A 13,732-nucleotide genomic window follows, 5' to 3' on the forward strand; every position below is an offset into this window, starting at 1 on the left:
TCACCTAAGGTGAATGCTGTTGTTATTCTCATTTTACATTTGAGGATACTGAGGTTTTTAAAGTAACTTGCCCAGAGTAAATGATGGATCTGGGATGCAGACTCACTGCTATTAAAAACCAAAAACTGCATCTTATTTTCTATGTTAGTGTTTCTCAAATATGCATGGTAATCTTTAAGCAGATTGTGAAACTGCATTACTTTAAAAAATAAAATAGAAAAGAATATAATAGAAAATATCAGTGAGCCTGACATGTGGAAGGGTAAGTAATGTTTCATGAGTTGTTAGTTTCAGTTATTTGTATGTTGTGTGTATGGATGTTTGCATGTGTGCACGCTGACTTGGTCATTGTAAATGGTTAGATATAAATTGACTGGGCTCATCAGTGAAGTTTGATAGCCCTTGCTCTATCCCAGGCTGTTTGGGAGGTGGAACACAGCACAGAATCAGAAAATGAAAACCAGTGGCTGCAGGGACAGATGCAACTAATTGTATCATGAATGTGAATGGAAAGATACAGGACTCATTGAAAGCAGGAGTTCCAGTGCCAGGACTTAGGAACAGTTGCATTTTCTCTCCAAACCCCTAGCTCTGATATTAAACATTAAGATTCTTCTTGCAATGTTTTGTGGTTGTTGAGTTTAGAAGAAAAATATACTTGCCTTTAACAACTAATGTATTTCTTTCTTTCTTTCTTTTCTTTTTTTTTTTTGAGACGGAGTTTCACTGTTTTTTCCCAGGCTAGAGTACAATGGCGTGATCTCAGCTCATGCAACCTCAGCCTCCCAGTTTCAAGTGATTCTCCTCCCTCAGCCTCCCAAGTAGCTTGGACTACCAGCACATGCCACCACACCCAGCTGATTTTGTATTTATTATTATTTTTATTATACTTTAAGTTCTAGGGTACATGTGCATAACGTGCAGGTTTGTTACATATGTATACTTGTGCCATGTTGGTGTGCTGCACCCATCAACTCGTCAGCAACCATCAACTCGTCATTACATCAGGTATAACTCCCAATGCAATCCCTCCTCCCTCCTCCCCCTCCCCATGATAGGTCCCAGTGTGTGATGTTCCCCTTCCTGAGTCCAAGTGATCTCATTGTTCAGTTCCCACCTATGAGTGAGAACATGCAGTGTTTGGCTTTCTGTTCTGCGATAGTTTGCTGAGAATGATGGTTTCCAGCTGCATCATTGTCCCTACAAAGGACACAAACTCATCCTTTTTATGGCTGCATATATTCCATGGTGTATGTGTGCCACATTTCTTTTTGTTTTTTTTTTTTTTTTGAGGCGGAGTCTCGCCTGTCGCCGCCCGGAGGAGTGCAGTGGCCAGATCTCAGCTCACTGCAAGCTCCGCCTCCTGGGTTTCCGCCATTCTCCTGCCTCAGCCTCCCAAGTAGCTTGGACTACCAGCACATGCCACCACACCCAGCTGATTTTGTATTTATTATTATTTTTATTATACTTTAAGTTCTAGGGTACATGTGCATAACGTGCAGGTTTGTTACATATGTATACTTGTGCCATGTTGGTGTGCTGCACCCATCAACTCGTCAGCAACCATCAACTCGTCATTTACATCAGGTATAACTCCCAATGCAATCCCTCCTCCCTCCTCCCCCCTCCCCATGATAGGTCCCAGTGTGTGATGTTCCCCTTCCTGAGTCCAAGTGATCTCATTGTTCAGTTCCCACCTATGAGTGAGAACATGCAGTGTTTGGCTTTCTGTTCTGCGATAGTTTGCTGAGAATGATGGTTTCCAGCTGCATCATTGTCCCTACAAAGGACACAAACTCATCCTTTTTATGGCTGCATATATTCCATGGTGTATGTGTGCCACATTTCTTTTTGTTTTTTTTTTTTTTTTGAGGCGGAGTCTCGCCTGTCGCCGCCCGGAGGAGTGCAGTGGCCAGATCTCAGCTCACTGCAAGCTCCGCCTCCTGGGTTTCCGCCATTCTCCTGCCTCAGCCTCCCAAGTAGCTGGGACTACAGGCGCCCGCCACCTCGCCCGGCTAGTTCCAGTCTGTCACTGATGGACATTTGGGTTGATTCCAAGGTCTTTGCTATTGTGAATGGTGCTGCAAAAAACATACGTGTGCATGTGTCTTTATAGCAGCATGATTTATAATCCTTTGGGTATATACCCAGTAATGGATTGGCTGTGTCACATGGTACTTCTAGTTCTAGATCCTTGAGGAATCGCCGTACTGTTTTCCATAATGGTTGAACTAGTTTACAATCCCACCAACAGTGTAAAATTGTTCCTATTTCTCCACATCCTCTCCAGCACCTGTTGTTTCCTGACTTTTTAATGATTGCCATTCTAACTGGGTGAGATGGTATCTCATTGTGGTTTTGATTTGCATTTCTCTGATGGCCAGTGATGATGAGCATTTTTTCATGTGTCTGTTGGCTGTATGAATGTCTTCCTTGAGAATGTCTGTTCATATCCTTTGCCCACTTTTTGATGGGGTTGTTCGTTTTTTTCTTGTAAATTTGTTTGAGTTCTTTGTAGGTTCTGGATATTAGCCCTTTGTCAGATGAGTAGATTGCAAAAATTTTCTCCCATTCTGTAGGTTGCCTGTTCACTCTGATGGTAGTTTCTTTTGCTGTGCAGAAGCTCTTTAGTTTCATTAGATCCCATTTGTCAATTTTGGCTTTTGTTGCCATTGCTTTTGGTGTTTTAGACATGAAGTCCTTGCCCATGCCTATGTCCTGAATGGTATTACCTAGGTTTTCTTCTAGGGTTTTTATGGTATTAGGTCTAACATTTAAGTCTCTAATCCATCTTGAATTAATTTTCGTATAAGGACTAAGGAAAGGATCCAGTTTCAGCTTTCTGTTTATGGTTAGCCAATTTTCTCAGCACCATTTATTAAATAGGGAATCCTTTCCCCATTTCTTGTTTTTGTCAGGTTTCTCAAAGATCAGATGGCTGTAGATGTGTGGTATTATTTCTGAGGACTGTGTTCTGTTCCATTGGTCTATATCTCTATTTTGGTACCAGTACCATGCTGTTTTGGTTACTGTAGCCTTGTAGTATAGTTTGAAGTGAGGTAGCGTAATGCCTCCAGCTTTGTTCTTTTGACTTAGGATTGTCTTGGCAATGTGGGCTCTTTTTTGGTTCCATATGAACTTTAAAGCAGTTTTTTCCAATTCTCTGAAGAAACTCATTGGTGGCTTGATGGGGATGGCACTGAATCTATAAATTACCTTGGGCAGTATAGCCATTTTCACGATATTGAGTCTTCCTACCCATGAGCATGGTATGTTCTTCCATTTGTTTGTGTCCTCTTTTATTTCACTGAGCAGTGGTTTGTAGTTCTCCTTGAAGAGGTCCTTTACATCCCTTGTAATTTGGATTCCTAGGTATTTTATTCTCTTTGAAGCAATTGTGAATGGAAGTTCATTCATGATTTGGCTCTGTGTTTTTCTGGTGTATTAAGAATGCTTATGATTTTTGCACATTAATTTGTATCCTGAGACTTTGCTGAAGTTTCTTATCAGCTTAAGGAGATTTTGGGCTGAGACATGGGGTTTTCTAAATATACAATCATGTCATCTGCAAACAGGGACAATTTGACTTCTTCTTTTCCTAACTGAATACTCTTTATTTCTTTCTCTTGCCTGATTGCCCTAGCCAGAACTTCCAACACTACGTTGAATAGGAGTGGTGAGAGGGGCATCCCTATCTTGTACCAGTTTTCAAAGGGAATTTTTCCAGTTTTTGCCCATTCAGTATGATATTGGCTGTGGGTTTGTCATAAATAGCTCTTATGATTTTGAGATACGTTCCACCAATACCGAATTTATTGAGCGTTTTTAGCATGAAGGGCTGTTGAATTTTGTCAAAGGCCTTTTCTGCATCTATTGAGATAATCATGTGGTTTTTGTCTTTGGTTCTGTTTATTTGCTGGATTACATTTATTGATTTGCGGATGTTGAACCAGCCTTGCATCCCAGGGATGAAGCCCACTTGATCATGGTGGATAAGCTTTTAATGTGCTGCTGGATCTGGTTTGCCAGTATTTTACTGAGGATTTTTGCATCGATGTTCATCAGGAATATTGGTCTAAAATTCTCTTTTTTTGTTGTGTCTCTGCCAGGCTTTGGTATCAGGATGATGTTGACCTCATAAAATGAGTTAGGGAGGATTCCCTCTTTTCTATTGATTGGAATAGTTTCAGAAGGAATGTTACCAGCTCCTCCTTGTACCTCTGGTAGAATTCAGCTGTGAATCCATCTGGTCCTGGACTTTTTTTGGTGGTAGGCTATTAATTATTGCCTCAATTTCAGAGCCTGCTATTGGTCTATTCAGGGATTCACTTCTTCCTGGTTAGTCTTGGGAGAGTGTAAGTGTCCAGGAAATTATCCATTTCTTCTAGATTTTCTAGTTGATTTGCATAGAAGTGTTTATAGTATTCTCTGATGGTAGTTTGTATTTCTGTGGGGTCGGTGGTGATATCCCCTTTATCATTTTTTATTGCATCTATTTGATTCTTCTCTCTTTTCTTCTTTATTAGTCTTGCTAGCGGTCTATCAATTTTGCTGATCTTTTCAAAAAACCAACTCCTGGATTCATTGATTTTTTGGAGGGTTTTTGTGTCTCTATCTCCTTCAGTTCTGCTCTGATCTTAGTTATTTCTTGCCTTCTGCTAGCTTTTGAATGTGCTTGCTCTTGCTTCTCTAGTTCTTTTAATTGTGATGTTAGAGTGTCAATTTTAGATCTTTCCAGCTTTCTCTTGTGGGCATTTAGTGCTATAAATTTCCCTCTACACACTGCTTTAATGTGTCCCAGAGATTCTGGTATGTTGTATCTTTGTTCTCATTGATTTCAAAGAACATCTTATTTCTGCCTTCATTTCATTATGTACCCAGTAGTCATTCAGGAGCAGGTTATTCAGTTCCATGTAGTTGAGCAATTTTGATTGAGTTTCTTAGTCCTGAGTTCTAGTTTGATTGCACTGTGGTCTGAGAGACAGTTTGTTATAATTTCTGTTCTTTTACATTTGCTGAGGAGTGCTTTGCTTCCAATTATGTGGTCAATTTTGGAATAAGTGCGATGTGGTGCTGAGAAGAATGTATATTCTGTTGATTTGGGGTGGAGAGTTCTATAGATGTCTATTAGGTCCGCTTGGTGCAGAGATGAGTTCAATTCCTGGATATCCTTGGTAACTTTGTCTCGTTGATCTGTCTAATATGACAGTGGAGTGTTGAAGTCTCCCATTATTATTGTATGGGAGTCTAAGTCTCTTTGTAGGTCTCTAAGGACTTGCTTATGAATCTGGGTGCTCCTGTATTGGGTGCATATATATTTAGGAGAGTTAGCTCTTCTGTTGAATTGATCCTTTACCATTATGTAATGGCCTTCTTTGTCTCTTTTGATCTTTGATGGTTTAAAGTCTGTTTTATCAGAGACTAGGATTGCAACCCCTGCTTTTTTTGTTCTCCATTTGCTTGGTAGATCTTCCTCCATCCCTTTATTTTGAGCCTATGTATGTCTCTGCATGTGAGATGGGTCTCCTGAATACAGCAGACTGATGGGTCTTGACTCTATCCAGTTTGCCAGTCTGTGTCTTTTAATTGGACCATTTAGTCCATTACATTTAAGGTTAATATTGTTATGTGTGAACTTGATCCTGCCATTATGATATTAACTGGTTATTTTGCTCGTTAGTTGATGCAGTTTCTTCCTAGCCTCGATGGTCTTTACATTTTGGCATGTTTTTGCAATGGCTGGTACCGGTTGTTCCTTTCCATGTTTAGTGCTTCCTTCAGGATCTCTTGTAGGGTAGGCCTGGTGGTGACAAAATCTCTCAGCATTTGCTTATCTGTAAAGGATTTTATTTCTCCTTCACTTATTAAACTTAGTTTGACTGGATATGAAATTCTGGGTTGAAAATTCTTTTCTTTAAGAATGTTGAATATTGGCCCCCACTCTCTTCTGGCTTGTAGAGTTTCTGCCGAGAGGTCTGCTGTTAGTCTGATGGGTTTCCCTTTGTGGGTAACCCGACCTTTCTCTCTGGCTGCCCTTAAGATTTTTTCCTTCATTTCAACTTCAGTGAATCTGGCAATTACATGTCTTGGAGTTGCTCTTCTCGAGGAGTATCTTTGTGGCGTTCTCTGTATTTCCTGAATTTGAATGTTGGCCTGCCCTACTAGGTTGGGGAAGTTCTCCTGGATGATATCCTGAAGAGTATTTTCCAACTTGGTTCCATTCTCCCCCTCACTTTCAGGCACCCCAATCAGACGTAGATTTGGTCTTTTTACATAATCCCATACTTCTTGCAGGCTTTGTTCATTTCTTTTTCTTCTTTTTTCTTTAGATTTCTCTTCTCGCTTCATTTCATTCATTTGATCCTCAATCGCTGATACTCTTTCTTCCAGTTGATCGAGTTGGTTATTGAAGCTTGTGCATTTGTCACGCATTTCTCGTGTCATGGTTTTCATCTCTGTCATTTCGTTTATGGCCTTCTCTGCATTAATTATTCTAGTTATCAATTCTCCCACTCTTTTTTCAAGATTTTTAGTTTCTTTGCGCTGGGTACATAATTCCTCCTTTAGCTCTGAGAAGTTTGATGGACTGAAGCCTTCTTCTCTCATCTCGTCAAAGTCATTCTCCATCCAACTTTGATCCATTGCTGGCAATGAGCTGCGTTCCTTTGGAGGGGGAGATGCACTCTTATTTTTTGAATTTCCAGCTTTTCTGCCCTGCTTTTCCCCCATCTTTGTGATTTTATCTGCCTCTGGTCTTTGATGATGGTGACGTTCTGATGGGGTTTTGGTGTGGGTGTCCTTCCTGTTTGTTAGTTTTCCTTCTAACAGTCAGGACCCTCAGCTGTAGGTCTGTTGGAGATTGCTTGAGGTCCACTCCAGACCCTGTTTGCCTGGGTGTCAGCAGCAGAGGTTGCAGAAGATAGAATATTGCTGAACAGTGAGTGTACCTGTCTGATTCTTGCTTTGGAAGCTTCCTCTCAGGGCTGTACTCCACCATGTGAGGTGTGGGGTGTCGGTCTGCCCCTGGGGGGGATGTCTCCCAGTTAGGCTACTCAGGGGTCAGGGACCCACTTGATCAGGCAGTCTGTCCATTCTCAGATCTCATCCTCCGTGTTGGGAGATCCACTGCTCTCTTCAAAGCTGTCAGACAGAGTCGTTTGCATCTGCAGAGGTGTCTGCTGCTTTTGTTGTTGTTGTTGTTGTTTAGCTGTGCCCTGTCCCCAGAGGTGGAGTCTACAGAGACAGGCAGGCCTCCTTGAGCTGCTGTGAGCTCCACCCAGTTCAAGCTTCCCAGTGGCTTTGTTTGCCTACTTAAGCCTCAGCAATGGTGGGCGCCCCTCCCCCAGCCTCGCTGCTGCCTTGCTGTTAGATCGCAGACAGCTGTGCTAGCAATGAGGGAGGCTCCATGAGCGTGGGACTCTCCTGGCCAGGTGTGGGATATAAACTCCTGGTGTGCCGGTTTGCTGAGACCCTTGGTTAAGCGCAGTATTGGGGTGGGAGTTACCTGATTTTCCAGGTGTTGTGTGTCTCAGTTCCCCGGCTAGGAAAAGGGATTCCCTTCCCCCTTGTGCTTCCCAGGTGAGGTGATGCCTCGCCCTGCTTCAGCTCTCGCTGATCGGGCTGCAGCAGCTGACCAGCACTGATTGTCCAGCACTCCCTAGTGAGATGAACCCAATACCTCAGTTGAAAATGCAGAAATCACCTGTCTTCTGTGTCGCTCACGCTGGAAGCTGGAGACTGGAGCTGTTCCTATTCGGCCATCTTGCTCTGCCCCCAATTTTGTATTTTTAGTAGAGACAGGGTTTCAGCATGTTGGCCAGGCTGGTCTCAAATGCCCAACCTCAGGTGATCCGCTTACCTCAACCTTCCAAAGTGCTGGAATTACAGGCATGAGCCACTGCACCTGCCCTCAACTAATGTACTTCTAAAAATGTATGTATGACTTAAATTTAGACATCAAAATCTTTTTTATATACTTTAAATGCTGGGGTACATGTGCAGAATATGCAGGTTTGTTACATAGGTATGCATGTGCCATGCTGGTTTGCTGCACCTATCAACCAGTCATCTACATTAGGTATTTCTCCTAATGGTATCCCTCCTCAACACCCCCACCCCACTATAGGTCCCGGTGTGTGATGTTCCCCTCCCTGTGTCCATGTATTCTCCTTGTTCAACTCCCACTTATGAGTGGGAACATGCAGTGTTTTGTTTTCTGTTCTTGTGTTAGTTTACTGAGAATGATGGTTTCCAGCATCATCCATGTCCCTGCAAAGGATATGAACTCATCCTTTTTTATGGCTGCATAGTATTCCATGGTGTATATGTGCCACATTTTCTTTATCCATTCTATCATTGATGGGCATTTAGGTTGGTTCCAAGTCTTTGCTATTGTGAACAGTGCCGCAAGAAACATAAATGTGCGTGAGTCTTTATAGTAGAATGATTTATAATCCTTTGAGTATATACCCAGTAATGGGATTGCTGGGTCGAATGGTATTTCTAGTTCTAGCTCCTTGAGGAAGCACCACACTGTCTTCCACAATGGTTGAACTAATTTACACTCCTACCAACAGTGTATAAGCATTCCTATTTCTCCACATCCTCTCCAGCATCTGTTGTTTCCTGACTTTTTAAGGATCGCCATTCTGACTAGCGTGAGATGGTATCTCATTGTGATCTTGATTTGTATTTCTCTAATGACCAGTGATCATGAGCTTTTTTTCATATGTTAGTTGGCTGCATAAATAGAAATCAAAATCTTTTAAATGTCTACATTTTAAAAAGTGGGAGTCAATGGTTTAGCCTTTGAAAAGTAAAGAATTCTTTGAAATCATACTGAATCAATTCACCTGTTTTGTACCTAGATATTTTGACATTGTACTTTCCTAACTTGGGAAATGGAAATAGTATTATTCAGCAGAAAGAAAGGGAGAGTGAAGTTCACACGAAAGTGTGGGGTGTGGTTGTTTAATTGTTATGGATTAGTTCACAGTGTCGTAACTCTAATCCCCACACTAAGCTCCCTTAGTCATTGATTGAGGATCATGTTTCAACATGAAATAAATTTTTATCTTACATAATATTTTATCACAATTCTCCTCTGATAACTAACATCTCACCTTCTCAATATGAGGTTTCCAAGGGTCAGGTTAAGACTGGGACAAAGGTTACCGTTGAGCTTTGTTGGGTCAACAGAAAATGAGAACCAGAGAGCTCAAGGATTTGCCACGGGTCACACACACATGCTGCTCATTCATGGTCAATATCTAGGGAGTGTGTCTACCTTCTGCAACAACCCTGGGAAAAGGCTCCTATTATCTGAATTAAAGATGGGCACACTGAGTCTCAGAGAGCTAAAGCACCTGTCCCATGCTGCACACTTGGTGAGTGTTGGGTCAGCCTGAACTTCTGATTGCAGGTCCAGAGCTTTTCCACTCCACCCCGTAACCCGGCTCTCAGCTCCTCTCTGAGAAGTTGTTTTATATTTTCCTATTCACAGTATATTAGCCAACTAGATGTTGGAAGGAGAGGGCGAGACAGGAACGTCTAATTCCTGAGTTCCTCCTGTGAGCAACTTTTCAGGGGCTTGCTTGGAAGAAAAAATTAATAAAAGTGTGCCTTTCTCTACTTTGACAACCTAAAATCCAGAGTGAGTTGAAGACTAGTATAATTGTATTTACATCAATTAAAAATGGGCTTGTTTTTAACGGAATGTAAGCTCTCATAATTCCAGGAGTTAATTAAAAGAGTTACATCTCTGAGTTGGTCCCAATGACACTGTTTCTTATCAGAGAGAAGAGAGAATGAGATAAACCAGGACTCCTCCTATTGTGAGGTTCATAAAAGCTGTAGGTTGTTTAATCTCTTTAATTCTTAGAATAGAGGTAGTTATTTCTACTTTTGAGGGTTGTTGAGAAAGTTAAATGAGATAATGTACAAAAAATTCATAGTAGGAACTCAGCAATGGGTGTTTGCTCTGGTCCCAGTGCTTGGAAGATGGGTGAGTCTCTGGACACATTGAGTAGCCCATGGATCCTTTTTCTTTGATCTATCTATCCATCAATTATTTTACCTATCAACCATCTATGTATATGTATCTATTCATAATCTCTGTCTATCCATCCATGTATGTGTTATTTCATCTATCAGTTGTTCTACGTATCTATCTCTCTGTAATCTGTCTCTTCATCATCTATTATCTATCTTGTATCCATTTCTCTAGTTCTCTATCTTTTGTCCATAGAACTCTAGTAGGAATAAGATTTTATATGAATCTAGACTTACATGAAATCTGTCCTATGATGACTCTCTGTTTCTGTCTCTCTCTCTTTCCTTTTTAGCTCCTGTACAGAGGTTAATGATATTCACTAATCAGTCCACGTGGATTAACAGGAAGTTTTCAGTGAACGTCCAAGCAGTGGGGCACATCAGTAACATGGCCTTGCTTAGCCCCATGAGGTCATGTAGTCCCATGGTTCTCAACCAGGGGGATTTTGCTCCTCTGCTCCAGAGGACATTGAGCAAGGTTTAGAGATATTTTGGGTTGTCACATCTGCAGGGAGGGAGAGGGGGCTACAAATCAGATAGGTAGAGGGCAGGGTACCTAGAAATATCCTAGAGTGGGCAGGTCTGATCTCCATACAAAGAATTACACCATTCAAAGGGCAGCAACAGTCAGAGCCTCTTTCTTAGCTATCCTCTAGATTGGCCAGGAGTCGGTAGAACTCCAGGGACAGAATATGACTTGTCATGGAGCTAATTAGTGGCAAAGGCTCAACTAGAATCTAGTTCCCCTGGCATTCAAACTAATTTACTCCAATTATAATAAACCTTAGTTTTAAATTTTCACAGCCAATATAGTATTACAGTGTCACAATTTACAATTGTGTGTTGATTACTTATACAGAGAAAGACATTTTTGCATACATTGCCACTTCTTCCAGTACTGATTATTCTTAGGTTGTTTAAAATGCTACCATTTCTTTTTTTCTCCTCATGTCATTGTTTCCCATACCATTCAATGCTGAGGCCCTGGTTTTCTAAATTCTTCATTTTTACATTGCTCTAAAGATGCATCCAACAGAATAGAAATAAACAATTCTTGAACTGTCACCCAAACACACCAAGATGGCACGATATGAGTAAAAACAGACTTTTTCTTGTGCTAAGGACACATACTAGCATATTTTTCTAGGAGGCTAGAGAGGAGAGTGTGAGGCAATGTAGAGAGATTTATAAGATCAGTACTTACTTTGTTAAACGCTGTCACTGTCGTGGCTCGACAACTGAATTCCAGGTCCTAATGTATTTATAAGCTTGTTGTTCCTTTCAATAGTTCCCTCCCACTGAAAGAAGGGTCAAGTTATGGAAAAGCAACTCCCACACATTTCATGGCCAAGGGGCCACCTACTGGATTCTAAGACGTGAGTAAGTGATCTGCTTATCAGAAGAAACTGGTTAATATGTTCCTTTTCAAGGTTGGCAATTAAGTTTAAACAATACATTCCACCTAGATTTTGCTCTTTTTGCAAGTCAGCAGAAACTGGCTTTTTAAGACACTTGTTTTCATGAGTTGGATGCAAAGACTATGGCAACTGAAAAACCTCTATTGTGAGCATAGCTGCGGGGGATATCTGTGAAGGACAAGCTGATGCCACCCTTTTCTTTCTGGGTTGACAAATAAAATATAGGACATCCATGTCAATGTGAATTTCAGGCAAACAATCAATAATTTTTTAGTTATAGCTATTTCCAAAAGTGGTATGAAACCTGATTATACTGAAATATTCTTTTTTGTTTATCTGAAATTCACATTTAGGTGGGTGTCCCGTATTTTATCTGCCAAATCCGGGAACCCTATTTGCATGTGCTTTCCTCTTTATGCCACTCAAATCACCCATAATATAACAAATCTGAAAGTATCCATCACCGGGATTCATCAATTGTAAATAATCTTTCTTCATCTATAACATGCAGGGCGTTTTGCTGGCCCCCAAGAAAGAGAGGTCCATATAGAAATCCCTAGACCCTGTGAACTTGATCTAATTTGGAAAAAGGCTCTTTGCAGATGTAATGAAGTAAAAGAATTTGAGATGAGATCGTCTTGGCATATCTGGAAAGGCCCTGAATCCAATGACAATTGTCCTCACTGCAGAGAGAAGAAAAGACACAAGACACAGAGGGTGAGGTGCTGGAAGAGGGAGGCAGAAATTAGAGTGATGTGGTCATGATCCATGAAAGTCTAGAAAGGCCAAGAGCCCCCAGAAGCTAGAAGATGCAGGGAAGGATTCCTGGAAATCACTTCTAATCCAAGCACGTTAGCACAATGACACACCAAAGAAAAATGATGTTGCATATACTTACTTATGTGTAATTCACATATACCATCTGTGTCTTGGCAGCCCTGGCCTGAGTAGCACTGAGGGAACTGAGGGAAGGCTCATGACTGGGGCCCCACAGAGCCTTAAGGAGCAGAGTGAGGATGAGCCAGGAGCACCCGCCTGTAAGGGACAACAGGGTGGCCTAAGAGCGGAGAGTGGGTCTGTTTGCTCTTCAATATTTCCTCACCTCCTAGAAAACTGAGGAATCCACAGCAGAAAGAATGGTTATTTTGCAAATGGTTAAGGAAGAACACTTTTATCAGAAATAAAATGACTCCAGGAAAAGAAGAAAATGTCTTTATGCCATTACCCAGTATGGTAACTCTTCTACTGTGTATACGTGAAAATGTCAGGAGCACATTTCTACATTGACATTTTAATAGATTGTGTGACAAGTATTACAGGACAATTCTTGGAAAAGTCAAACCACATAATCTACAGTATTTTTTTACTAAACTTTTAATTTCACGAAAATGGTAAGTTAGGAGGAGACTGGAAATCTGAATTCATATCAGATCCTAATGAAAAGAAATTAATTTTAACCAAATCAACAAATAGGAGTTTTATTATTTAATTAGCATTTGATTGGAAAGAGTTCATTAGCTTTACAGTAGGAACAATCAATACTTAGGTAAAGTACTTTATTGTTGCAAAACTTTAGAATATTGGTTTTGCATGTTCTTGGCCTCCATGGCTGCTTTATTAAAACCTGAAAGCCTTCCTGGCTTCTTCTAAAGTTTTCGCATCCATGGGAGGCTTCCTTGGGTTGCCAGGCTGTAGAAACTTCTTCACTGTGGGCAAGTTGCTGATTCTGGTTTTCAGACCTGTAATTCACAAAGCACAGCCTCAGAGTGAAGCCAAGACCTGCCACCATTTATACTGCCCAGGGAATCTGAGACCCTTCTACACAAAGACCAAGCAAGTCTGCGCCATCAGCACCAGCATGGAGGCAGAAACAGACATTGAGTGAGAAATAAAGATAAAAGCAAGAACATGTAGCTCACTTGTATTTTCCCCAAAGATGTCATTCAGTCAGATTTTAATCCACTCAGTCATCCCTATCTTTCTCCTTACATATTAATTCTATAGATTAGTGACTCTTGTATAAGACAAGAAAAATCAATGTGCCTGTGAGATATCAACACAGATCAGTCTCTAAGCAGAAGAAAAATATGGGGAAATGAGTTGGAAAGGAAAATGTTATAGAAAATATTAAAGACAAACCGTGGGACCACCTTTTCTCAGTGAGAGATACAGTGTAGGGGGCAGAGTTCTAGAGAGCTGTGCAGAGAGGAACACAATGTCTGACAGCAGGAGACAGAGCCCAGGAGGAAACCAGATGGAAAGGC

General features: G+C 41.1%; 1 pseudogene; it reads right to left on the bottom strand.

Annotated features, from left to right (window-relative positions):
• The window catches only part of LOC117088538, a 34,834-nt pseudogene extending 23,393 nt beyond the window's left edge, over positions 1-11,441 (bottom strand).
• Between the last annotated feature and the right edge of the window lie 2,291 nt (positions 11,442-13,732).

This window comes from Trachypithecus francoisi, unplaced genomic scaffold, assembly GCF_009764315.1.
Source record: "Trachypithecus francoisi isolate TF-2019V2 unplaced genomic scaffold, Tfra_2.0 Lachesis_group10, whole genome shotgun sequence".
Lineage (NCBI taxonomy): Eukaryota > Metazoa > Chordata > Mammalia > Primates > Cercopithecidae > Trachypithecus > Trachypithecus francoisi.